Source organism: Choloepus didactylus, chromosome 2 (genome assembly GCF_015220235.1).
Source record: "Choloepus didactylus isolate mChoDid1 chromosome 2, mChoDid1.pri, whole genome shotgun sequence".
Classification (NCBI taxonomy): Eukaryota; Metazoa; Chordata; class Mammalia; order Pilosa; family Megalonychidae; genus Choloepus; species Choloepus didactylus.
In genome coordinates, this window is record NC_051308.1 from 231750448 (window position 1) to 231776009 (window position 25562).

Consider the following 25562-nt stretch of genomic DNA (forward strand, 5'->3'; position numbering starts at 1 on the left):
TTGACGTACAGCAGGAAGGAGTGAAGCCAGACTAAAGGAAGGACTTCCCAATCTTGATAATCCTTAAGCCCTAGAATCAGCTTCTATGGGGAAACCATAGACTGTCTCAGGGGCCTTTCTTGATGACCCCAGAGGACCCTTGCCTCCTAAGCCTACCACAGGAGCAAGCTCCCAGCTGCCCTCACCATCAAGCAGTCTGAATTTTTCCCCAGGTGAGTTGGAGGGGAAATTCAATCCTGTTTCCTTTTCTCTGAACCTGCCAAAAGCTTGTTTGCTCTGAGAATTCTGAGAGGCCTGTGAGGCCTTGGCTTCCTCAGTTTCAAATAATTGACTTTCAAAGCCTGTCTTCAGGTGGAACGCTGCCACACACCACCTGGGTGAAAGGTTGAACCCCAAGGACTTTGCCAGGGAATGGGGGTTGTCCAGGCCCTGTGATGGGCCAAATGCCTCCCATAATCGCCCTCCAGGACCCACTAGTCCCTCCCCTGCTAAGCCTTTCTCACAATCATGGGCTGGCACTGCATTTACTCAGATGGGGGCTGACAGGCCAAGCAGGCGATCCCCTGTACCCTGAGGCTACTGCTAGGCAGCTATTAGAGAGAATATGGCAGTTGCAGGTGTGTTCACCTGTGCCATGAGCCCTTGAAGCAGAGGGTTGAAGCAGAGGAGATGCTCCCTCCTCACCTCCCAACAACTTCTTCTCTGGAGAACCCATCAGGTCCTCACAGACCAGAGCAAACCTAGGGTCTCCCCTAAGCCACAAATGAATGGGTTACGATGGAGGGTGGGTTTAGGGTTTGCCCTCACCTTCGGACTGCAGAGCTGGGAAGCTTTTTTTTCTTTGTCCCTCCAAATTAAGTTACTATTTTGAGACAAGATGAGTTGAATTGGCACAGTCTCTGGAGAAAGGAAGTGCAAATGAGCCATTCTTTTTCTTTTCTCCATAGGAAAGCTCCACCATCTCTGCAGCTGAAATGCCACCTGCACCTGCACATACCCCCATTTCTGTAGCCCCAGGCACAAGGGAACCCCACTCCTCTGCCTTCCACGTGTTGGCAGGAGACCCGGGAAGGATGTGAGCCAGAGCTGTGTGATCAGGGCAGCTGGGGTTGAGCACTGGGACACTTGCAAACCCTCTTAGTCTGTCCTGATAAGAAAAATAATAAACCGCTTACATTTATTGAGCATTCACTGTGTACCAACTTTCATCTAACCCTCCCGGCCACTCTATAATGGAACACAATGCTGCACACAAGGAACAGGCACAAACAGACGATGTAAGTTTCCCAAGGACACACAGCAGAACTGGGATTGGCATGTGAGGCCAGCTGACTGCAGGGCCTGGAAGCTGCACCAGCACTGCCATGTTTAGAATCACTGAAACCAAAGCTTGGCATCTCCGGCTGGACCCTGGCAAAAGTTAATGCTCTATCTCACTTCCCCTTGGGATCTGGAGTCCATCCATCCTGTCTCTAGAGGGAGAGCACGTGTCTAGGGGAACAGCCCCCAGAATAGGGGGCTACGAGATGAGCAGATGAGGGAGAAGGTCTGGAGCCTCACCACCCCTGCTTGGAATCTTACCTTCCTCATCTGTAAAATAGGAGGATAAAACTAGAGGGTCCCCAAGCCCCCCACTGCCATGTCTGACACTCCACCACTTACTGCATGACTCTGAGCTACTGATGTCCCCCTATGAGTCTCAGTTTCCCCTTGTGCAAAATGGGGCGACAAGGCTACTTGAAGAGGGTTGTGAAGATCACACAAGATAAAGGCCTCGGAAGAGCTTTGTAAACTGTAAAGTGCTGGCCAAGTGGGAGGGGCGTGATCACTCAGTAGCTGGACTTGCAGCACGGCTGCCTCATCGTGGACTCCGGCTTCTCTCCTCCCCCATCTCCCACACCCCAGGCTCCGTGTCCCCTTTTTCAGGCCACCAGCTCCCTATTTGTCATCCTCTTGCCCTCTCTGGGTGTGGAAGACTCAGCGATCGGGAAGGGAAAAACCCAGATGTGGCTGTGGCCGCGTGCGGGCCAGGGGAGAGGTCAGCCCTGCCGAGAGGAGAGAGATCGTCTTTCCAGCAAGACGGAACCTGTCCCGGCCCTGACACTAATTAGCTGTGTGACCTTGGGCAAGTCACTTAACCTTTTCAGAACCTCTGCCCCTCCATCTGCGAAAGTGAGAGGGTCACACTGGATGCTTCCAGAGCCGACAGCGGAGGGGGGTCTGAGCAGGAGAAGCTTTCTGTAGTTCCAAATCCCAACCTTAGTCCAGCGATCTGGGGTAGTTGTGAGTTTCAAGATCCTGGGTTGGGAAAGGGGATCGCAGCCCCAAGGGCCCATTTTCTCAATGCCAGTGGACGAGCTGGGGCTTTCTAATCGCCTTCCTTCCCTGTTCTCTCTCGATAGGAGGGAAAAGTGAAGACTGTGCTACTAGGGAGCCATCTGGGCTGGTAGCAGCTGGGCTTACCTTCAAGGCAATGTTAAAGCCACGAGACTGCTCCTAGCCTGTCGGGGAGAATATCAGCGCTGCATCTCCTGCCACAGGACCAGGCCTATGAACCGCACGGTCATCTTCCATGATGGGGCCAGTTACCCACACACCCCAGAATATTCCCAAGGACTTAGAGTCAGAAAACCCAAATTCTGATTCTAACTAACTCCGCCTGCTTCCTAGCTGGAGAACTGAAGTAAGCATTCTACCTCTCTGGCCTCAGTCTTATCATCTGTAAAATAAGAACAGCGTTGGCTCCTGGTTAACACGACTAGCCCAGGGTCAGGTGTGTCAATTCTCCCCTATCAGACTGACAGTGACTAAAAAGATCTGTAAAACCCAGTGCTGCTGAGGCATCAAGGGGGGACATAAAGCAACGTCCTTGGCACACTGATTACCAATTAAGTTTAGAACAGTGTCTACTGCACAATCACATTCTGTCAAAGGAAACATTGTATGTATGGATGTGTATATTTCTCTGCAGAAGAATATCCAGAAGATTAGACTCCCAATTTATTTATAATGTTTAACTCTGAGGAGTGGGAAGAAGGGGACAATTTAAGCTTTTTACTTTCTATATTCTTTTAGTATTTGAATTTTTTTCACAATAAGCAGCTTGTTCTTTTATAATAAAAAGCCAATAAAATGTTTTTGAATGTTAGACACCAGCTTTCTTTTTTTCTAATTCCAAACAGAAGTCTGACCAGAAGCAGCAGCCTCTCTCACAGGGAATGAATGACTGAATAAATAAATGAATGAATAAATGAATGGGGGAAAAAAACACAAAACAATCTCAGGTTGTTGGGGCAAGGATCGTCTTTAGGCCCATTTTGAAGACAAGCTCCCCGAGATTCAGAGCAGACGAGGCCTGGGTCACACACTTCAGAGACTCATCTCTGGCTTTGGGAAACCACCCCCCACCCCTCATTGAGTCCTCCCCAGCCTGCCAGCAGTTCACAGAGCACAGGCTGCCTCCTTGGCCCCTGAGTGCCCACCCTTGCCCCCGCGAAATGCCAACCACGTCAGCCAACTTCAGAGCAGTCTCTGAGGACACCCACGGCAGGCACAGACCACGTCGTGCAAAAAAAAAAAAAAAAATTTAAGCTGCTCCCCGAGGTCCAAGGGGCTGGCTCCCTCCCCCTCCCCTGGAAATGTTCTTTGATTTCAAAACAGGCTGGAGTGTAAAACCAATAAAGCTTCCTGTGTCCATAAACAAACAGGCAGCCACTTAACCTCCCCTCCTCCCAGCGCTTTCCGCCCACCCCCTGCCACTTGAAGGCACAGGCAGAGGGCAGGGCCCCTGCGGCATTGTCCCCTGGTAATTAATTACGGTAACAGAGAGCTACACTAAGCTTCAAAGGCCGGTCTGGCTCCTGAAAGCAGCCAGAAAGCCAGAATGGACCGAGGTCAGTCTCTGGCACCAGCTGGGCTTTTTGGCACTATGAGCTGGGTGTTATCAGTCTACTTTACAGATGAGGATACTGAGGTTCAGAGAAGTGGTTTCCTGACAGAGGTTACAGAGCAGGGAAAAGGGCTGCCTTGGAGCAGGAAGCTAATCCTGTGTAGGCTTCCAGAACACCTGGAGAGAGTGGTGGGGCAGGCCATTCCCTTTTTCCAGCCTCTGTTTTCCCATTTAAAAAATGGGGGAGAATTGAAGTCTAACCCAAGAGAAGCGGACACACCAAAGGCAGGTCTGGGGTAGGCAGTGGCAATGGGGGCTAGCAGAGATGAGGTTTCAGAAGGATGCACAGGACACATGAGTTTGAGAAAATCAAGGCAAATTCATTTCCAGGACCTCCCGTATGCCCCCACCCCTCCATGGCACCTCTCACACTGAAAGGGAGGGGGGGTAGCATCTGTTTGTCTGTCTGTCTCCCCCAGGTTGCTCTCTGTTGCAGCCCAGAAGTACACGGCATTTAGCTGGTGCTCAACAAAGATTTATCGATCAAATAACAACCAAATGCCTGCTATTTAAATTCTCTGTCATTCTGACACCCCCCCCAATTCTGTGCCCCCTACTTTATTCCAGGATTTATTTTCAGTTTTCCCTTCTTTCACTTTGCGCTCCCATTACACTCCAGGTCCATCCAAACTGCTTTCACCCACATGGTATCATTTCATTCTTATAAGAACACAATAAGTGTTTATTAGCTCCATTTTACAGATGAAGAAACTGAGGGTTAGAGGGACGAAAGACCCTTCTTATTTGGGGGAGCAGCTGCCCTGCTTATTTTCCCCTGACTCTTTCCACCTCCTGATCATCCTCCAGCCCCCCACCCCACCCCAATCCTCCATCCCCTCCCTTCCCGTCCGTCCTCCAGCCGAGTGCTCACAGGCTGAGACTGGGCCCCACCTCTGAGCTCCCTTCTGTTTTTTCACTCAGGATTCCTCAGCCCAAGGAGCCAGCCTTGTTTATAGCCCGTCCTGCCCTGTTGCCTTGGTCCCAGCTCAGGTCAGCTCTCTGGAGCTAGTGGGGGCTTTTGAATGTGCAAGGTGCAGGTTATAGGGGCCAGGGGTCACTGCCCTCCCTGGGGGGAAGTTTGACTTGAATCATCCATGAAATAGGAACTCGCATTTTGAAGGGAGGAAGGAGAGGCAGATTTCCTAAATTATGAGGGTTCTTCAACGCCGCCCCCCATACCTAACTCAACACCCACCCCCTCCTTGGGTCATTCTTTGGCATCTGGATTTCCCGTTTTCTTCCCCCTAATTCTGTCCTTAAGTCAGAAAAACATAATAGGTGTCAGGGGAAGAGTAGACAGAGATGAAGGGAGAGTCTAACTTTCGTTGGACGCCTGCTTTGTTCTGGGCAGAGCTGCATTTGCGGGGTGTGACCTCCAGGTGACAGGCAGGTTGGTGACCCGGCCAAAACCACGGAGCTGGCAAGTGGCATGACCAGGATTCAAACCCAAGTTGGTCTAAGTCAGACTCCCTCCGCCAGATCAGAGCCCGGCCCCACCCCAGTGCCCTCTCCCCTAACTGAGGCTGCAACACGGGAGAGTCAGGGGGATGGCACCAGCCACTGATGTCCACCTGTGGGGACAGATGTCTGCACTCCCCCCACAACCCAACCCAAAGGCAGATGCCACCAAAGAGCAATGCCTCACAAGAACAGACCCCGCCACACTTTTCAAAGTCCTTCCGCTGTCTCTTTTCACTTCCCCACTCAGCCCTTCAACAAAAGTGTGATGAGGTTGAGGTCACTCCATTTGGCAGGTGACATACCTGAGCTCTGCGGGCCTGAGGACTTGTCCCAGGTCACCCCAGGGAGTAGGTAAAAATGGGAAAGTCCCAGGCAAACCCGGACAGCTGGTCACTCTACGGGGAAGCCAGGCTTCAGAGGCAGAGATCCTAAACACAGGCAAGAGCAAGCTCCCCTCCCCATCCCTGTCCCACTCCTTCCCCTGGAGGAGGTGAACCACCAGAGAAGATGAGCACAACCACCCTCCCTGGCACTGCTGTGAGGGACGCTGTTAGAAAGTGAAGGTAAATGACACGAGTCCAATTCTCTAACCCCTGGCCATCTGGGGTGCTCCCTCTCCAGGACCCTTCACTGCTCACAAATCCAGACAGCGATGGGGGAGGGGAGGGAGGCAGGAACAGAAGGGGAGGGACCAACAGATGAGACCTCAACCCTCAGCTGAGGCCTGGCTGCCCCTCTCCCCTCCACTGCTCAGTTCTCAGGAAAGTACTAGATTTAGTGAGCATCTATTGAGCACCTATTCTACACACAGCACTGTATTGGCACCGAATAGCAGGAATCAAAACCTAATAAAATGCAGTTAGTCTTTGCCCCCAAAGAAGGCTTTATTCTGGCACAGGAGATGGATGCACATGAGCTAAACTCACCACAATGGTGGATCTGCTGTTCACACACACACACACAATCACTCCCATGCATATACTCATGTACACATATGTGTACATATATATACATGCACATATATGTACATACACGTGTGTGCACACACGTGCAGGCATGCACATCTGCACAAACTTATGTATGCACACACATGAACACACATACTTCCCAGCCCAGTCAAAGGATTTTGGATTTTTCTGTTACTGTGGCTTGTCCAAGTCACAGCTCCCTGTCCTTTAGCACTGACTGATAATTCAGAAAGGATTCTCACAAGGCCGCTTCAAGTCCCAGCACCCCATCAGACATCATCTTCTTCCATAACCTATCCAGCCAGGTGTCCTAGGGTTCAGGTCTCCCTCTTCCAGCCAACTCTCCTCTCAGAACACACTGATTCTCTCTGAGCTGACTGAACATTAGGCGACCAACTCACCAGAAACCCCCATACATCTGGGGCTGAGATTTGCGTTTGCCCTTGGCCCCTATCCTAAATGCAGCAGCTAAAACCCAGGGTGAGCTGGAGCAACGGGCTTGGACTCAAGCAAGAGCCAACCAGGCTCGGAGTTAAATCCCAGTTCAACATGTCCAATACTTCCAGCCTTGAAAAAGTTACTTCTCTCTTGCCTCATCTACAACTTGGGGGAAACAATTCCCACCTTGAAGCAAAAGATTAAATGAGCAATGATGCACAAAAAGTTCCTACTCCAGTCCCTGATACCTTCTAAGCATCCAATAGAGGCAATTATTGTTATAGAGATGGAGGGGAAGGGACAGACTCAAGAACTTCAGCTTGACTCCCTCATTCTTTTCTTTACCGTTCTTCTCCAGAAATACCCACCCTGGGGACTCTGGAAGACACTGGCAGGCTGTCCTCCGCAACATATGGCAGAAGGCCGGGTGGGGGGCGGGGAGGGGCAGGGAAGAGGAGGAGGAAGGGCGTATTTAAGAAAAGAGAAAAACCCACACAAAACCTACAGAATTCCAGCCGATTATTCCCCCCGCTGCAGATGTACATTAATGCAGGAGAAGTGGGGGGACGGAGCTCTGGGCCGGAGAGAGAAACAGCTCGCAGTTCCTTTTAACAAGCCGTTGTCTGGCTTGATCTTGTCACTCTAAAGAGGGCCATTGAGAAGTATTCAAGCGTCGACCCCGGGGGGACAAAAGGGCCCAGTATATATACTGACTGCTCAGTTGCCCGCGGGCCTTGGGGCCTTTGTCTAACCTTCCCTTAATAAACTTTTGGGAAGAGTTCATCAATCCACTTCAATAGCTGATGTTCTCATTTTCAGAGAGGGAAGAAAAATAGCAGAAGGCTGGCTTTTTTTTTAAGGGGGCATTCTCAATAAGAAGGGGAAGGGGAAAGAGAGAAAGGGAGAGTGAGCCTGTGGACACCCCACTTTAAAGGGAAAAATAACACACCACAACCACAGCCACAAATCCTAAAAGGGAATGCAGACAAAACCGCTATTCATCAGGGCCCTGAAATCTGCCTCCATTTAAGTGTCCCTGGGCCCGCTGGGGCTGGCCCCGATGGCGATGGCCGCGGGTAGGTGGCGGGGAAGGCTGGCTTCAGAGCGGCAGCGAGTGGGGGATGAGGGGAGGACTTTCTTAGAAGAAAAGTGGGTCCCTGGAAGCAGAAACAGGCAGGGAGCCCTCCCTCCCCTTTTAATTTTTGGATCTGGGGTGGCTTGGCTTCCTCCCCATCAGGCACTTAAAAAAAATGGAGGTGGTTTTTTATGGGGGGGGGGGCAGCAGTTTTTTCTCCTCCAAGCAGTTTTTCCTTTTCTAAATGAGGTCCTGCTTCTACGACCACCGGGACCTCCATGTTCAGGCTGGGGTGGGGTTCTGCTCCCCAGCCCCTCTCCTGGAAGCCTCTATCCTCTTCAGCTTCAGTTTGGGCTGTAAGAAGGTATCTCCTCCAACCCTCCAAGGTCCCCACCAAAACAACGTGATCCAGACATGCCCCTGGTATGTGATGGGGAGGCAAAGAAGAAAGAATATTCCAAACAACCCCACAGCGTCAGATGTCACACTAGTTTTGACCCTGTATGCCAACTCCCTTCTCACCACCATCCTATTTTTTAAGAGACATTTTATTTCACCTCTTATTTTCGGGAAACTGAAGCATGGAGACATGCCCCCCTCCCCCCCAGAGAGACATGAGGAAACTGAGGTTCAAACTTAAGTCTTTCCAATCCCAAGTTCCAAGTCTCAAGTCCTAAACCCAGCTGCCTCTTACACTTTAAGTCATCCACAGCAATGATTTAAACAATAGCAATAGTAATAATAGCTGCCAGTAGCTGAGCACCTCAAATGGGCTAGGCATTGTGCTTTACAGGCATTATTTTCCCAACAGCCTGATGAGGTAGGTCCTAGTAATAACAAACCCATATTACAGGTGAAGTAACTGAGGCACAGAGAAGGATAAGGAAGTTGCCTGAGTCAGACAGTAGGAGAGAAACGTCGCATTCGAACCTAAGTCCTAACCTAAGGCTCTAGAGCCTACATCTCAGCCCCCACCCTGCGCTGCCTCCAAAAAGCCAGATGCAGAAAGGAAGGAAGTAGATGAACAAACGAATATGACTTCTCCTGCCCCTGCCAAGCCTCAAGATGGGTCTCCCAGGGCCCGGTTCAGCTTTGGAGTGTACATTTCCAGACACACACACACACACACACACACACACACACTCATTCACCCTCTCCAAGTCTCCCCAGTGGCTCTAGTTCAATGTTTTACAGCCCTAATGAGTGTTGACAAGTTTAATGAGTTTGTTTTAAAGAGGGGAGGGGGAACCTGGTCAAGTTGAGATTTCCGAGTCAAATGAATTAGTGGAGGCCGCCAGACTTCAGCTGACAGGCCTGGAAACCCTCCCACAGACGGCAGCCTTGAGCCATAGACCTCAGTGTCCCTCAAGGGGAGCCAGGCCCCAAGCCAGACGCTGGGGATTCCAGGGGCCTCTGGGCAGCCCGAGGGTGCCTGGGTCCCCGCTGAAGCCCATAGCACCCCCTCCCCACCAGCCCCCCCACCCTGGTGCTCCCCCTCTTCTGCTGGACTCTCCTCCCCTACCGGGTCCCCAATGAGAAATTTGATTCAAACCCAGTTTGGCACTTGTTTGCATATTGATTGCATGGTAATTAAGTGGCTTCATCTGCAGAGGGGATGCACGGCCACCTGCATTTCTAAGCTCCCCAGTCGCGCGCCAGGACAGGCTTCAGCCCGGGTTTCTGACCGTGGAAACTGGAGTCCAGGGAGACTGGCTCCTGGCTGCTAGAAGGGAGTTACGTCGTCTTCATTTAAAATATTATTCTTTATTTTTTGAAGTGAAGGGATGAGTTTGGAAGGAGCTTGCCCAAACTGCTCCAGACAAAATAGCATAGTTAAAATTAAGTAATACCAATTATGCCAAAAAAAAAAAAAAAAAAGAGGAATAAATCTGTGGTTCTGGTCTAGCAGCTAATGGTACTGGGCCACTGGAGGCACATGCAAAATAAGATGAGTTTCCCCTTGGCTGCTCCTATGCTCCCAGCGGGGAGGGTGTGACATGAGTCCAGAACCCAAAGTCAGAGAGGAACTCCTCTTCTGACTTTTTTTCCTATCTACAGGGAGAGGAAACTTTGGGCAAGCGGTTTTATCTCACTGAGCCTCAGTTCCCTCATCTGTGAAATGGGACGAGTAAAATCTGTGACCTTCACCGGCTGGTGAGGATGAATGAGGCCGTGCCTGACACATGGTAAACTCTCCATAATTCCAAGTGTGCTTTCTAGACCTGCATCCCAGCTGGAAATGAGCATGATCTGTTCCTCTCTAATTATTAGGGCCTTGCAGATCAGTACAAGCTACCTTCCGGCCCACCCAATAGCGTTTTTTCCCTCCACTTGCCAGAGCAGCCTGCGAAATTCTAAGTGGCATCTCCATCCCTGCCACTCACCAGGAAGAAGCAGGTGAGTGGAGATTTAGGAGAGAGAAAGGCGTTGCATCCGCGTGTGTTGGTTTTGTCTCATTATGTTGTGTTTTGTCGTCCATTAAGGGAAACAGGGTTGGAGCTGACACATCTGGGGCTGGGTCACAGCGTCCAGCTGGGATTCCAGACCTCCACCCACCCTCCCCGGCCCTGCCCCCCACTCACCCCCTCCCCAACATGCGATTATTTATTGGCTGTTTTCCTCTGGGAAGAGGCACCCCTCCCCATCCTTAACTTTCCCCTAATCTCTGGTCAAGGCAGGGACTTGTGAGAAGTTTTCTTTCTAGTGAGAATTTCATTACAGGCTCTGTGTTTTTTTTGCCTTCTGGCCGGCACAGTGCCTGGAGCTTGCAGGGGGGGGATAGGTCACCCCAAGTCAAGCAGGCAGACCCTGTGAACCTGCCTTTCTGAGCAAGGCCGCTGCACTCCGCTGGCAATTTCTTACTTCCTAGGTCTCGCCATTGTTCAGGGCTGCAGCCAGCTGCGGGCGTTAATCTTGGGCGTATTTGTAGTCCGGAGAAAGAAGGGGAATGGGCAGGGGCTGAGATGCCAGAACGAGGAGGGGGGCAGCCACGTGACCGCACACACATCCTCCGGCCTGGTGACGGCACGCTGGCGTTTAAACCCTTTATTGTCACTTAAAGCTTTCCTGGGATGCAGGGAAAGGGGGCTGAACTCTGAAGGCAGCTCTGATTTCACTTCCTAGCTTGGTGACTTCGGGCAAATGACTTGACCTCTCTGAGCCTCAGTTTCCCATCTGTAAAATGGGGGGAGATACATTTAGAGCCACGGACGACCCAATGACCCACACATGTACACGGTGGAACTGACGTAGCCACACGAGTACACTTACTTCTTGTTCTCCAGGGACATACTCAGACACATCCACCCCACATCACCAACGGATGCACACCCAGACCTACACAACTGCACATGGTCATCGTGCTTTCCATCCCAAGAGACCCCCTCACACACCATCTAACCAGGAACCAGCTCTAGCTCCTTCCTGACTCCCAGAAAATGATCCAGCAGTGACCCTGTGAGCACACTCCATACAGCTTCAGCAACAACAAAATGACACACACAAGAAAGAACCCCCTGTTAACAGGAGATTGCAACATCCACCTTCCAAACACACTCGCAAGGCAGACTGAAGGTGGGAGGGTTACCCCCATAGAGAAAAAAAATCAGCCAGCTCTCCTGGTGAATCTTGTCTTAAAGACCATCCTGTGGTCACCCTGGAGGAGGCAGGAGCAGCCACCACTCACAGACAAGTACCCCGTGAACTTGCAGAGGGCATCAGGGATCAGACGCTTGCAGAAAAGCTGCTGTTTCACAGTCACTGCCTGGATTCAATTCCCGGCTCTGCCACTGGCTGGCTGTGTGACTCCAGCCACTGAGCAAACCTCTCTGAGCTCTGCTTTCATCTGCAAAATTGGGATGAGAGGGACCCACGTGGCAGGAGTGGGGAGTTGAGTGAGATGTTTATAAAGCTCCTGGCACTGGAAGAGGCGGGCAGGAGTGAGAGTGGAGGCTTCTAATGTGGGTTACCTGCCACCTGCTGTCTGTCCCTAAAGGGCAAGGGCAGGGGAACCTTCTTCTGCCTCAGTTTCTATATCTATAAATGGGTCTCTCCATGATCCCTCTTTCAAGGGGTTGCTGGGAGGATTTGATGAATTCCTTACTATAAAGCAGCACTTCACCCAGAGTTCAATTGCCTATTATCTGAAGTAATAGATGCTTAATAAATTCCGGCCTCTTTCCTGCCATCCGAGTCTCAGACCAAATATCACCTTCTCAGATCAGGTCTCCCCGACAACCCCTCTAACATTGTCCCTCATCAGCCACTTCCCATCATGTCTCTCTGCTTTATATTCTTCAAACCTTTAGCCACCTTCTGGACTTATATCCTTATTTATGGACTTGCTCATCACCTGTCTCCCCCAGCCTGAGCTCATAAGCTCGGGGGAGGCAGGGCCTTGTGTCGTCCATGGCTGTATTCCCAGCCCCTGGAACAGTGCCTGGCACATAGTAGGTGCTTAGTAAATTTCTCTTGCAGGAATAGAATGGTGGCTCTAACTCCACCTTCCCCAGGCATTGGGGGTGGGGGACAGGAGGGGGACGGTGGAGGTTGCAGGTGGAGGTGGGCCCTCCCTTTCCCTCCCACCCCTACTTTCCCTGCCTACAGCCCCCCCCTCGGGAATGTGCTTCCCTAGCTGCTGACTCATGCGCCCAGTCTTTCCGCTGCCCAGGATTCTCCTGCTGCCTCCTGCCAAGGGGCCCGTGAGCCTTGATGGGTTTACCTGGGTGTTAATCCCCCAACAATCCCCCCTGGCCTGATCCGAGAGCCGGCCTCCATTCTTGTCCTGGGTCTAATTAAGTGCCTGAAATGCCACTTCCCCTTTCAAACCAGGCTGCTTTTCACTGGGGCAGAGGCAGGTACAGCCCAGCCTGCCACTTTGAAGCCGAGGAGGCCGGAAGCCCAGGCAGGTGCAGGGGGAGGGTGGGGGGCACCGAGGGGCCTGGGGGGAGGGATGGGGGAGGGAGGGAGAGGACAAACACCTGCAAAGCTCTTAACTCAGGATTCTTATTCTTTTCCAGGACCTTGAGTCCTAGGAGACCCAGTAAAAGTCAAGGATCCCTCCCCAGAGAAGTGTACACGTACATACACATACCCACAACTGGGAATTCAAATCTGGGGCTTCATCGTCACCTCTGAAGTCTCTGCAGCCCCCAGGTTAAACTGATATGACACCACTTTCCTTTAAGTGGATATCTATCAAGATAGATAGAGATATATAAATCTAGAAGGATATATCCCCCAAAGTCAACAAGGTTATCACTGGGGAAGGAGAATATTTATTTTATGTGCATTTTTACGATTTGAAATGTTATCAGCACATATTACTTTTGTAATAAATCTTTCAAAAACATATATTTAAAAACACATGTGTATATGATGTATACAACCTACACTCAAGTGTTCAGAAAAGGGATGGATGGATGTATGGGAGGAAGGAAGGGAGGGAAAGAGGGAGGGAGGGAGAGCAAATGTGTCAAAATGTTAGAATTGGTGGGTCTGAGTATCTGGTGGGGTAAAGGTTTGTTGGAGTTCGTTCTCTGTGTGCAGCGTAATATTTTTTGTTACTGTCCTACTAGCTTGAAAGGATTTCAAACTAAAAAGTTAAAAGAAATGCTTCTGAAAATTTTTAAATGGAAAAAAACAAACAAACAACACATGCATATAAATTTGAGAGCCCCTGATGAGACAATGTACATTTGACTTGGGAAATTCTCATTTTACACACCTTTGCAGATCATCTAGTCCATATAACTTACTCTTAGGCCTTTTACCTCATTTTCATCACACACTTTCTGTGCCAGGTACTGTTTCTGTGTTTTAGCTCATTTATTTCTTTAATCTTTATCCCCATTAGACGGATGAGAACACTGAGGCTCAGAGGGGTGAGCAGGAAGAGTGACCCTGACCTCATTTTCATCACACACTTTCTGTGCCAGGTACTGTTTCTGTGTTTTAGCTCATTTACTTCTTTAATCTTTATCCCCATTAGATGGATGAGAACACTGAGGCTCAGAGGGGTGAGCAGGAAGAGTGACCCTGGGTCTCCCTGATTCCGAGTTCAGTGCTCCTTTAGCAGCACTTCAGCTGTGTTCAGATGGAAAGGCCGAGAACCCAGAGCTGGAATGAAGGAGAGTCTCTGGGAGACCACCCCCATGTCGTGGGCAGGGGTTAGGGTCAGCAGAACAGTAGTGAGGCTTTGCCCTGTCAGCCCCATTGTCACCAGCCTGATGTCCCAGCCAAGCAGACCCTCAGTAGGAGCAGATGGTGGTGACCTTGATAAAAAGTGAGGGAAACCGGACTCCTGCTCTGACTCTGCTCTCAATTTGCAGAGCAACAAGTAACAAGGCCCTTCTCCCCTCTGGGCCTCAGTTTCCCTATCTGTAAAATGGGGGTTTGCACAAATCCAGTGGCTCTCTACTGAAGTGGCCATCAGAATGACTTGGGCAGCTTGCCCCAAAGCCACTCCTCTCAGATGTCCCAAATCTGGAAAATGCCCAGGTCTGTGTGTTTTGCAAAAACACCCAGGTGATTCTGGGTTATACCCCTCTGCTCTTCTGGCTCCAGAGTCCTTCCATCTCTCACACTCTGCATTTACCCCTCCTTTCCAGGACCACACCACGATGGTGTTGCAACGCAGCTGCACCACCTGTCCCCCAGCAAAGCACAGAGAGGGTAACTGCCTCTCCTGGTCGCACAGCAAGTTGGGCAAGGACTCAAGAGACAGACCTCAGTGTCTGGAGACCAGCCCTGCCTGTTACCTCACAGCCAGGAGAGAAAGTTCCCTAATCAGGAGAATAGAAGGGGAGGGTGGGATCATTTGTCACCAGATAAGCCTTATCAGCTTATCTCTGAAGACCAATAACCCGCAGTAGCCCGGGGCTCTGATCTGAGGAAGGAGGAGGTGTAAACAGATGGATGGGCTGGAGGGATGTTGTCCCTGCTTCTCCCTAGGATAAAGCCCTGTTTCACGGGAGTTTCTACTAATGGGGAAGGATTCTGGTTTTTACATCTTCCCCATCAATGCATACCTGCCCAGAGCATCAGAGCTGGAAGGACACTCACCTGCTGCATCACCCCTGAAGTCCTGCTGGAAGCCCGAATCCATGGAACACAATTTGAAAACCCTTAGGCTGATCCTGCCTTGCCATTGTTCAGACAAGGGGACCAAGGATCAGAGATGTTAAGTGGCTTCCCCAGAGTTACCCAGCAGTTAGTGCTAAGGCCGCTGATGTGAGCCCTAGCCACAATACTGTGGTTATTTTGATTATTTTCCTTCAGGGGCTTTATTTTTCTTTGCTGTTTAAAGGCTTTCCCATGAAGATGAATAGATCCTTCAGGGGGCCAGGTCTGTGCATCTGTCAAGTCTCTCAGTTCTCATGGGTGCTCATGAGTGCTGGACGGAGGGAGGAGTTGGGGAGTGGCTTGGTCCACAGTCTCCCTGTGCTGGGGGCTGCAATTGTCCAGAAGGGCGAAAGAGCAGCTGGGTTGGTGCCCTTTGGCCCCTTAGGGTGAATGGAGGATCCTGCAGACCCAATTAGGCGAGAACCCTCCTCCCCCTACCTCCTTGGGCTAAGCTACTCTCTGTGCCTCATCTTTCCTCTCTGTGAAATGGATCTTATCAGCATGGCTCACATTAAATACAAAGAGTAATGGACAGCAGGGATAGGAAAGAGCCATATTCCCCATGGATGCCTTCCCCACAAGCCTTCTTAATTTCTGCAAATTAGGCTTTACTTCTACTCCTGTGTCAGCATGACTGTCGGTGGACCCAGGAGATGAGTTACCTTCCCTTTTCTTTGCTCTCACTCATGTCACTTCCTCTGAACCTCAGCTTTTCCATCTGTCAAATGACCAGATGACCTCTAAGGCCTGTTCAAGTCTGAATCCATCCTTTGGAATCTCAGCCTGGAGAGGAATTCCAAGATCCTTTTAACTGACCTGGTAGCCAGCCACCCTGGGCATAGCTGGGCATTGGGAGGGAGGGACCTGGGAATGAGCTTCTGCTTCCCCACCCTCCTGTCCACCCCAGCCTGGGACAGCCCTCTCCTAAGCATCTCTGCATCCCCTCTGCCACCTTCATCTCACTCCTGCGTCATAGCATTAATGTTCTAGCAAGTGTCCCCACACCATCCTGTACATTCTCTGCTCAGTCCATCACTCCCCTTTTGAAATCTCCTCCAGGGCTCCCCATTGTCCTTGGACTAACTCCACCCTCCTCAACTAAGCCTTTGAGAAATCCATGGCCTGGACCCAGGAGGTATCATCTCCAGCACAGCCCACACAGTGTAGGGGCTTCAGAAATATTTGGGGAATACATGGATGAAGAGTCAAGATCACTTCTAAGACATTCCAGCGAGGGTGTGTACCTATCCCTACTTCAAGAGGATGTGGGGGGAGGGGGTGCGGCAAGAGTTGGAAAAGGGATGGGAATAGAGGCCCGAGAGGTGGGGCTAGGAGTCCGTGTCAAATACCCCACCTGCCTCTATTATACCTGGAAGGTGTTTCCACCATCTCCTTCACTCACCAAATGGTGCCTATCCCCACCCTCCTGCCGTGCTGGCCGAGGCTGCCCGGCCTCCACCTGAGAGGGGACAGAACCCACCGGTGTCTGCTGGGCCCCAACTGCTGGCTCAGCTATTTTCTCCCCTTGACTGAGGCCTGTCTGTTTGCGTGAGCACCCGCGTGGGCATGCCTACATCTCTTGTCTCCAATTTTAGATAAGGAGGAGACTGAGGTGTCAGCTCCTGGCTTTATTCATCTGTTCATATGGCTGAGCATCCTCCTCCAACCCCCACCCACCCAAATTTCGTGGTCACTTGTGGGCTTACAGCCTTACTTTCAAGGCGGCTATTATTTCTTGTCATAGGGGAGTGGCCTCCAGGTTGAAAGAGGGCCTCAGAGGAGAAAAGGATCTGGTGGAGACTGGCAAGTAACATCTATCCAGCCTCCCAGGATGCGCTGTGCTTTACGTAATTACATCTTCTCCTCTACCCACCATACTCTTTGAGGCTGTCATCCAGAGACTGATTTTGCAGAAGAAGACACAGAGGTTCTCAGAGTACCTTACTCAAAGTTCCCAGATCTTTTATTTTGGGCTTCTGGGACCTCCTCCCCTTTCTCCCTCATCCCCCTGCCTCCCTCCTCCCCACTTAGTCACCTCCTCTAGAACATCTCAGAGCAGTCCCCTCTGGCTGAGGAGACATCACTGACCACAGACCCTGTGCCGGCCACAACGGGGATGGCTTTTGGAGACCTCTGGACTCAACCCCCAGGTTCCACAAGGGAGGAAAGCAAGGCCGGCCGGGCAGAGCCGCGGGCCCAAGCCAAGCCCTAGCGACAGACAGGATTGCTTCAAGGACCCTAACTTCCTCTTCTCTTCCACCAGCCCCTCCCAAGAATGAAACCGACTCCAGGCAGCGGGGCGGAGGGGGGTTTGCTCCTTGGCCCCCACCCCCTCCCCGCGGAAGCTCAGCGGCCGAAGCCCTTCGCCGGGGCCTGGCTTCCCCTCGCCCGCCCGGGGCTCGGGTTTTGTTGTGGGGTTTTGTGCGTCCTGTTTTGTTCGGTCTCCCCGCCCCTTCCCGCGCGGGGCCGGCCCCCTCCTCCTCTCCTCCCCGCTCCGTCCCCCCCTCGGGCTCCCAGCGGGCCCGCTCTTGACTTCATCCACTAAGTCAATAGCCTGGGCGCGGGCGGACCGCTCCCCCCACGCCGCGCCGCCCCGCGACGCCCCCCGGTTTTCTTCTCGGGATAATGGGGGCTCTTTGTGGCCTAATCAGCCTCCTGAGGGGCCGGGAGGCCGGGAGCGCTTCCCCCGCGGCCGTCGGTGAAAATGAAAGCAGGATTAGGCCGGAGCCTCGGCCCACACCATAGTAAAGCGCCACCAGGCATTCGCCTCTTCAAAGCCCCTTTCGGGGGTTTGGTTACTTTATTTCTAAAGTTGTTTGTATTTCTAAAGTGGCCATTGAGGCGCGAGGGGCGAGCGGGGGCTGCGCGGCGAGGGCGGCGGACAGCGGGAGGAGGAGGAGGAGGAGCTCCGGGCGCCCCTCTCCCCTTCCTGGGACCCGCCGGCCAGTGTCCAGTGAGCTTTCCCGGCCTTTAGTTCCTCCTGCCCTGGCGGGGGAAGAGGCTTTTACCCCCGCTGATCAGATAGGGAAACTGAGGCTCGGGCACCGGAAGTCGCCCGACGCAAGTCTCCAGGCCAGGGAACGGACTCCAGGGATTCAAACCCGGGGGGCGCAGCCGGGAGGGAAAAGACCAAGACCGGGTCTTTCGCCGCAAGTTGCAACCGGCCGCGGCGCGCAGCTCTGAGCGCGCGCAGCTGGGCATTCCGGTGCTCGTCTATACCACCCATTGCTGGGAAAGTCCGAAAACCAATTTGACCTACCCCCCCGAGGAAAGGAAGTGTAGCCACATTGATTAAGGAAAGTTCCGGAGCCTCTTTTCTTTAGATTCATCCCAAGTACTCCATCATATAGCCCAGCCTCGGCCCCTAGAAATACCGGCGCAGAAGCTTCCGCCATCACCAAAAATGGCGGGGTGGAGGGTGGTGGGGGTCTGCAGGGATTTTGAATTTGCGCATTTGTAGGAAAGAGGAGAAGAGGAGTGGGTAGTGAGTGTGTGTGTGTGGGGGGGGTGGCAAAAAGCAGAAGAAAAGGGTTTCTCCCTGGGGTGCCCTCTCTCCACCCATACGCACATTGGAATTTCTTTTTTCTTTTGGACCTTTCCACCTTCCAAAGGGTGAATCTGAGCCTAAGTATGGACTAGATGGAAACTGCGAGATTGAGGAGGGGGGTGGGGGATGGGGTGAGGGTCGCCTTAATGCAGACCTGGGGGCTGGAAAGTTCTTGTTTCTGCATCTATGCGGCTGGACCCGCGGTGTGAGTTGTATGCGCAGTGACAAGAGAGGGCGGGAAAGAGAAGCAGTTCTGCAGGCTTCCACTGGAGAATGAGAGGGTTCCAGATGGTCCCTTAAAATTCCGACCCCCCTCCGCCACTCCTACCAAACCCGAAGCCGTCGCTATGGAAGAGGACTCCAGCTTGACTGATTCTCCTGTCAATGCAGCCCAGTAAAGCCCATGCGACTCCAGGGCAAGTTTCCAGCAAACAGGAGGCTTGATCTCAGACCACAACCTCCAGGGCAAAAGTATACACAGCACACCACGCACACGCACGTAACTCCCCAACACTTGGCCCAATTGTTGTCCCCTTTTCACCTTCCCCAGGCACCTAGAGACAACCCTCCCCTTGCCTGGATTCGAACCCTCAGCCGTCCCCCTCCACCTGTCACAGCGCTGAGCCCTGGGACCACGGAGAGGGTCCCGCGGGAAGGCGGCCGTCGCCCTCTCCGCTGGGGCTCTGCTGGGTCTGAGTCCCCCGGAGAGGACCCCAGAAAAGTTCGAGGTGGAGTTTTCTGAGCCACTTCTCTTGCCAGCTGCCCCCACTCCTTTTTCTGTCCGGTCCGAGGACCCCTTTGATCTTAGATCTTTTCCAGGCGACAGACAAAGAGCGCAGGGAAGGCTAGAGGCTCGGGAGCCCCGCGGTCCGGCCGCTCCTCCCTCCACCTCTTCCTCCAACCCCCGGCGCTGCAAGGCCTCAGGGAAGCCTGCGGCTCCCGGCTGCCTGGGGTCAGGCTAGGGGCTGCTTGCCAAATTCAGCCCCTGCCCTAAAAACACCCTGCTCTTATGCTTACACACAGACTTGCACACACACATACACACACACTCTCTCCACACACATTTGCAAACACCCACACATACACAAAGAAGCAGGCGCACATGGAGAGCCAGGTAACACTCAGAAACACCCACTTTAGACATATCTGTTTATTTGTGGGCTTGTTTATTTTCTGTCTCAACACCTGGCAGTAAACCCCACAGAGGGCGGTGACCTTTTGGTCTTTCAGGAATTCTCCAGCACTTAACACAATGCCTGGCTCATAGTGGGAGCACAATAAATTTTTATAGAGTGAATTGAATAAATTCATTCATTCACCCTCAAAGGAAAATTTCTTCTTTTGTGGGGCAGACTGAGGTGAACATTTGTGCTTATACCTGCAAAAACAAACAAAACAAACAAATGCCTCAGAAAAGACTCCCCTGGCGATCCAATCGGGATGTGGGGGTGAGTCAGCTGCCTTGCCTGGAAAAGGTGGGTGTCAGCCAGGGCCCCTGCACAGGGCAGATTCTCAGCCTCTCCCCATCTCTTCTCCCTGGGCTCCCACTTCTGGAATCAGAAGTGCCCTGGAGAATATTGGAGGCATCAGGAATCATGCAGATGTGAGCTTCTTATCCCGGTGGCCTCTGGAGACCCAGGAACCCCTTTCACTGTATGCCCAAAATTGCCTGTATGAATGTGTGGGAATGGCCAGTTTTTAGGTTTTATCAGATTCTCAAAGGGGTCCAGGATCCCCCAAAAGGATATGAATTTTTGTTTTAGGGCAGTCCTGTGGTTTTTCATAGGAGGCAACGGAGGCCTAGAGACATTGATTGAGTAGGAGGCAGGATGTCACTAGATCCTCGTTTCCTGGGCTCACCATACTGCACTTTGCCCCTCGGGATTTCTCCAGCGCTCTCACCCGGATTCAGACCGAGACCTGGAGAGCAGGCGTCCGAGTGGAGACTCCGACTCAGCCTCAGAAACTGCTGGGTGCCAACTGGATCCGGAGCAGCAGGAAACCTTCAGCTCCGAGTCCGCGGTCGTAACCTCACCCTCACCTCCCTCCAGTCTGCAGTGTCCGGAGCCAGAGAGTGCTGCCGGTGGCTTGCGCGCCATCCCTTCCCCAAAGCCGAGAACTTTCTTACGGGACGCTGCTAAATCGGGATGGCGGTGAGCCTCCCTCTCCCGGCAGTGAAACCCGGACTGGCATGCTTATTTAGCGACGCCCTGAAAAACTGTTTCCCGTCACCCTCGCTCCTCGTCGCTATCCAACCAGGCGCTCGCCCCGGCCCCTTTCCGGGGCCCCGGGTCGCGCGGCGTAGAGCGCGGGCCCCCGCCTCGGAATCCACCGCCCTCCTGCCCCGCTGGCCCGTCTCGCTCGCCTCTAATTAAGCGGCGGGATCGCAGGGCAGCCGCTGTAATATGATGAACTGCCTTTGTGCCAGTGTCACCGAAAGCGCTCCTGATAAGGGGAAGCCGCGGAGGATCAAAAGGGCGGCAGCGGCTCGCCCGCCTCCCGCCTCCCTCCCGCCGCCGCGCGGCTTTGCGCGCTCGCCCTCTCCGCCGCGCTCTCCCGCGGGCTCTGCCTCCAGGTCCCGCTGTCTCCCCGAATCTGCCCGTCCCGAGGCCAGCCTTCCTGTGGCTCTGCGTTTCTTTGTCTTTCTTCTGTCTGCTCAGCGCCTCCCTCCGGGCCTCAGCATTTTCTTCTGAGCGTCCTCAGACCCGCTGGCAGGTTCTCTTCTCCTAAGTCTTTCCCGCTCTGGATTTTCTAGCACGCTCTGTGCTGACGCCCTGGTCCTTTCCGACTCAGCCTCGTTCCACTTCTGTGACTTTCTGTCTCCGCGGCTTCTGCCCACTCCTGTCTCTGTTCGGACCCTCAGGCCCCAGCGTATCCCCAGGGCCCGCCACTCGAGCCTTGGAAAGGCCTATCCGCTGACCCGCAGACTCGGGGGAAATCGGGCCCATCCATCCGCAGCAGGCTCGCGGAGCCCCTCACCGGCCCTGCGACCCCCACAGTCCACCCTCATTCACCTGCCGCCGAATGGGCCTCCGTGGGGACCGAAGGCCGAGGACGGCGCGGGCCAGGCACGCGTCCCCAAGTCGTCCTCCAATACCCTCGAGCCTTTCCGGAGCTGACTTGTGGGCATGCACAACTTCCCCTCATCCCTCGGAGGCTGCCACGGATCCGCGGATGCTTTCCGTTCCCCCGGGGGCTGAAATTCCGAGTGTCACTGCGGTCGATAGCCCCCCTTCGCACCCCCTTCCCTACGCCCCTTCCTTTTGTCCCCCATCTTCCCTTTGCCCTCGACCCCTTCTCTTCCTCCTCTAGGCCCCGCCCCCTCGTATGCTCCCAGCTCCCCCCACCCCCCACCCCCGCGCTCTCCCCAGTCTCCTTCCCGGCCTGCCCCCCCCACCTTTGTTTGAAGTTTTGGAGAGGTCTATCTACTAATGGCGAAGTTTCCCCCTTAGGTCACCGTTCTGCCTTGATTCGATTTGGGAAGGAGAGTTCCCTCCCTCCCCCTGCCCGACCTCGGCCGGGGCCAATCGCGCCAGAGCGGGTCAGAAAGTGCTGACCCCACTTCCACCTTTTCCTCTTTCAGTAAGAATTGTGGATGGGGGGTGGGGGTGGAGAAGAGGGAAGGCCCAGAACTGTAAAAGCTGAGGGGGGGGGGCATCGAGATCTTCCAACACCCCCCCCATCCCCATCTTCGATTGGATTTCCCAATTGCCCCATTGCTCTGGAGTGGGAGTGGGGACAAGAGCTATCTCTCTGGAATTCCTGGAATTCACCCCCCCCCTTAGTCTTGGCCTTCAAGGCCCCAGAGTCTTTGGGGAGCCTTCCCTGACAGTGGCAGTCCTTTGGGGCCTCCCTTCACCAGGCACTGTCCTTTCTGGGGTGTGAGTTCTGTCTGGCCTGAGACTGACTATAAGCTTCCCGATCCTGAGCCAGGGACCTTGTGCATTTCATGTTTGCATCCTTAGGCCCCCAATACCAGGCCTGTTGCGGAATGAAACCTCATCAGCTTCGTTGATGATGATGGAATGATGGAAAATAGGAACCCCACAGAGGTAATCTGGAAGGAAATCTCTTTTGCTCAGCTCACTCTTTATATATAAACATATACGTTTTTATAGAATATTATTTATATATAATGTAGTACATGACAACTCTCATTTTCAGAAAGACATTCTTTTTTTAAAAAAAAAAAAGGCTAAATAATCACCTCATTGCTTTAAGGCTACTGTTATATATACTTTTAAATCCTTCCATGTAAATTCCACTGAAAATTTGGAAAGCTGTGAAAGGGGAGGGGGCGGCGGGGGTGGGGGGGAGGTTAATCCGGGTTTAACACCGCGATGCAGTCTTAGGACCAGGGTTAGACTGATTGCGTTATCTCTTCCCAACATTTGAGACGCCCATATTTCACCCAGCCAAATAGCTCCGAGAGCAGCACAGATGGCTGCTGTGGTCGCGCCTCAGGAAAATGTGTTATTAATATCTAAATAACTTCCCAATACTGTCTGGTAAATCTCCCCTCCACCATTCCAAATGATGAATTCGTTTGAAGTCTTCCCCCAGCCTCATCTTTTTCAACGTCTCTTTTCTTTCTTCTTCTTAGCCAGGCTTATTTCAAACTGGTAAATATCTAATTCCTTTAACCGCTGCGCCAGGCGCACGAGTCTTTTAGGTACAAACGCCTTGAAACTGCCAGTGTGTGGCGGTGCGTGCCGGGGGGTGAACACAAAACCCCGCACGCCCTCGCAACGGGGGACCCCACTCGGTTTAGAAATGCCTGCCTTCAACAGACCCGGACTGCGGGAGCATCTCAGTCTGGGACCCTAGGGCGCCCCGGGGAGCCTCTCTCGGTTCGCCGTGGAGTCCCCTTCTCCCCACCAATACGCGGCTCCTGCGCGGCTCCCACTCCCCCAGAGCCTTCCACCCGCTTCCCCAGCTCTCTGGGGCGGATAATTACCCGCCGCTCGCCTGTTCGCCCTTGTTTAAAAGTTTGTTTTCTAAATGTCTTCTATTAGATTATGTTCGTTCATTCCCCCTCCAGCCTTATCTCCTTCTGTCTCTTCTCTCCTTGCCCGTCACACTCGATTTAGGCACGAGTTTATCTGGCAAACAGTTTGCCGACTTTGTTTATTTACCGCGGGTTCTGGGGCTGCGAGCGCGCGAGCGCCAGTGTTTGCCTTTGTAACAGTTATCTCTTCATTGTTGTTCTTCGTTAGTCGCAGCTCCCCCCCCCCCCACTTTCTCTTCTTCGGTTGAGGGGAATAAAAGCAGGAGTCTTGTCAGCCCAGTGTGGGCTCGCCCCCTCGCCTGGAGCCCCCTCCCCTGGAATATCCTCCCCCACACCCCCTCTCCACTCATCCCATCCCCCCACAACCCTGGCGTGCAGAGCCCCTCCCGCCCCCGCCCCCTCTCCCTCTCCCTCTGGTCTCACTGAATATCCACCGCCGAGCTGCCTAAAGCCGGGGAATTGCCTGACACCCCCCCCCCCATCTTCCTCTGAGCCCCCATTATGCGAAGCTGATCCCACTCTGAACAGCTTCAAATCCCGCCTGGACTCTGTTTGATTAGATTGCCAACCCGGGGTAATCCTTTGATTTGGTGGAGTGTCAATTACCTTTCTCTAAACACACATTTACAGAGGAGGGAACTTGTTGGTTTAAATCAATGCAGATTGTTTCTTGATAAATGGACTATCTCGTCCCCTCTCTGCTCCCTCCTCCAAGTCCTCTCTTCCTCTCCCCCCTCCCCCCATTCCCCTTCCCCTTCTCCCCTGCCCGGTAAACAATGCCCCTTCCAGGTGTGAAGCCCCCAAAAACGGTGTGGGCTGAGGGGAGCGTACCCCCCTTCCCCTATTCATTCGCTCCCCCGGAGCCTAATTAAATTTGGCAGGTCCTTGTACACACAATCAAAACAGCTTCTTCCAGTGTAGCAAACGACCGAAAACCGCATTAGCAGCTATCGCCGCTGCCAAATTAAATTGTTTCCCACCTCCTTTTACAAGTGTCTAAAACCGACACTTCAGGCTTTCCCCTCCTTTCCAATCCTTCCCCGCCATTTCTCACTCCACACCTGTAAGCTTTCAGCTTTAAAACTAAATTAAGGAAAACGTAAAGAAAAACAAATCTGCCACACGCTCCCCCCTGACTCCCCATCCCAGATGGTCTTTCATACTGGGGGAAGCCTGCAAATTCTCCAGCACCATTCTGATGCTGGCCTTTTCTCCCCAAAGGAAAATGCAGATTCTTCCTTTTCTTTAAAACAAATTTTTTTTTCTTATTTCACATTAATCATGTCCTCATCGGCTTTCTAGCCCAGTGGCAACGTGGAGCCTGGTGTACCCTGACCAGGTCAGGTTCAGCTTAAACTTGTGCCTTGCCGAATGCTGAGGCTTTGATGTTCTTTACTACTGTTGTTATTGCTATTAGAATATTGCTTATTTCCTCCCACTCACTCCCTCAGTTCCCACAGGAGCACGCTTGGACTCTTTGCAAACCCCTCTCAAATTCCTCACAAGAGTCTCCTCTGGCTCAGATTCTGGGACAATCTTTTCCTTTCCTGTCTCTCCTCAAATCCTTTCCTGGTTGGGTCCCCTAATCCCTAATGAAAGGAGTGAGGAGGAAGGCGTCCATGTGGATGGGGGCAAAGAGCTGTCCACTTCCCTCTCCAGGTGAGCAGAGCATGGCTGTGGACCCTATCAGCAGTGGTCTGAGAATCTTCACAACCAACAATCCTAATAACTGAGCCTTAACAAGGATAAGAGGGGGAAGGAAAAAAAAAAAAAAAACTGAACAGCCTCATGAATATCAGCCCAAGGGGAGCAGGAGTGAGCTGTTCAGAGATGAAAGTGCACAGAAATAAAAGCTCAATTTAATCTGCTTTAAAACCCTTCAACTTAACGTTTGTGCTTCAAACTCTGAGAGTGAGGACTGATTGCGGATAAATAGTTTCTTACCATGCCTGGAAGCTATTACACCCCTCTCCAACACAGTTTCCTATTCAGAA

The 25562-nt window shown here is 52.6% G+C and overlaps 1 protein-coding gene and 1 long non-coding RNA gene across 5 annotated transcripts in view; one reads left to right on the top strand and one right to left on the bottom strand.

Annotated features, from left to right (window-relative positions):
- PAX7 (paired box 7) overlaps positions 1-25562 on the bottom strand; it is a 101503-nt gene that overhangs the window by 68487 nt on the left and 7454 nt on the right. The window lies entirely within an intron of this gene.
- LOC119520710 lies at positions 22012-25278 on the top strand. The gene is made up of 3 exons (XR_005214215.1): positions 22012-22142; positions 22526-22612; positions 25228-25278. It is a non-coding gene; the product is annotated as an uncharacterized LOC119520710 (long non-coding RNA).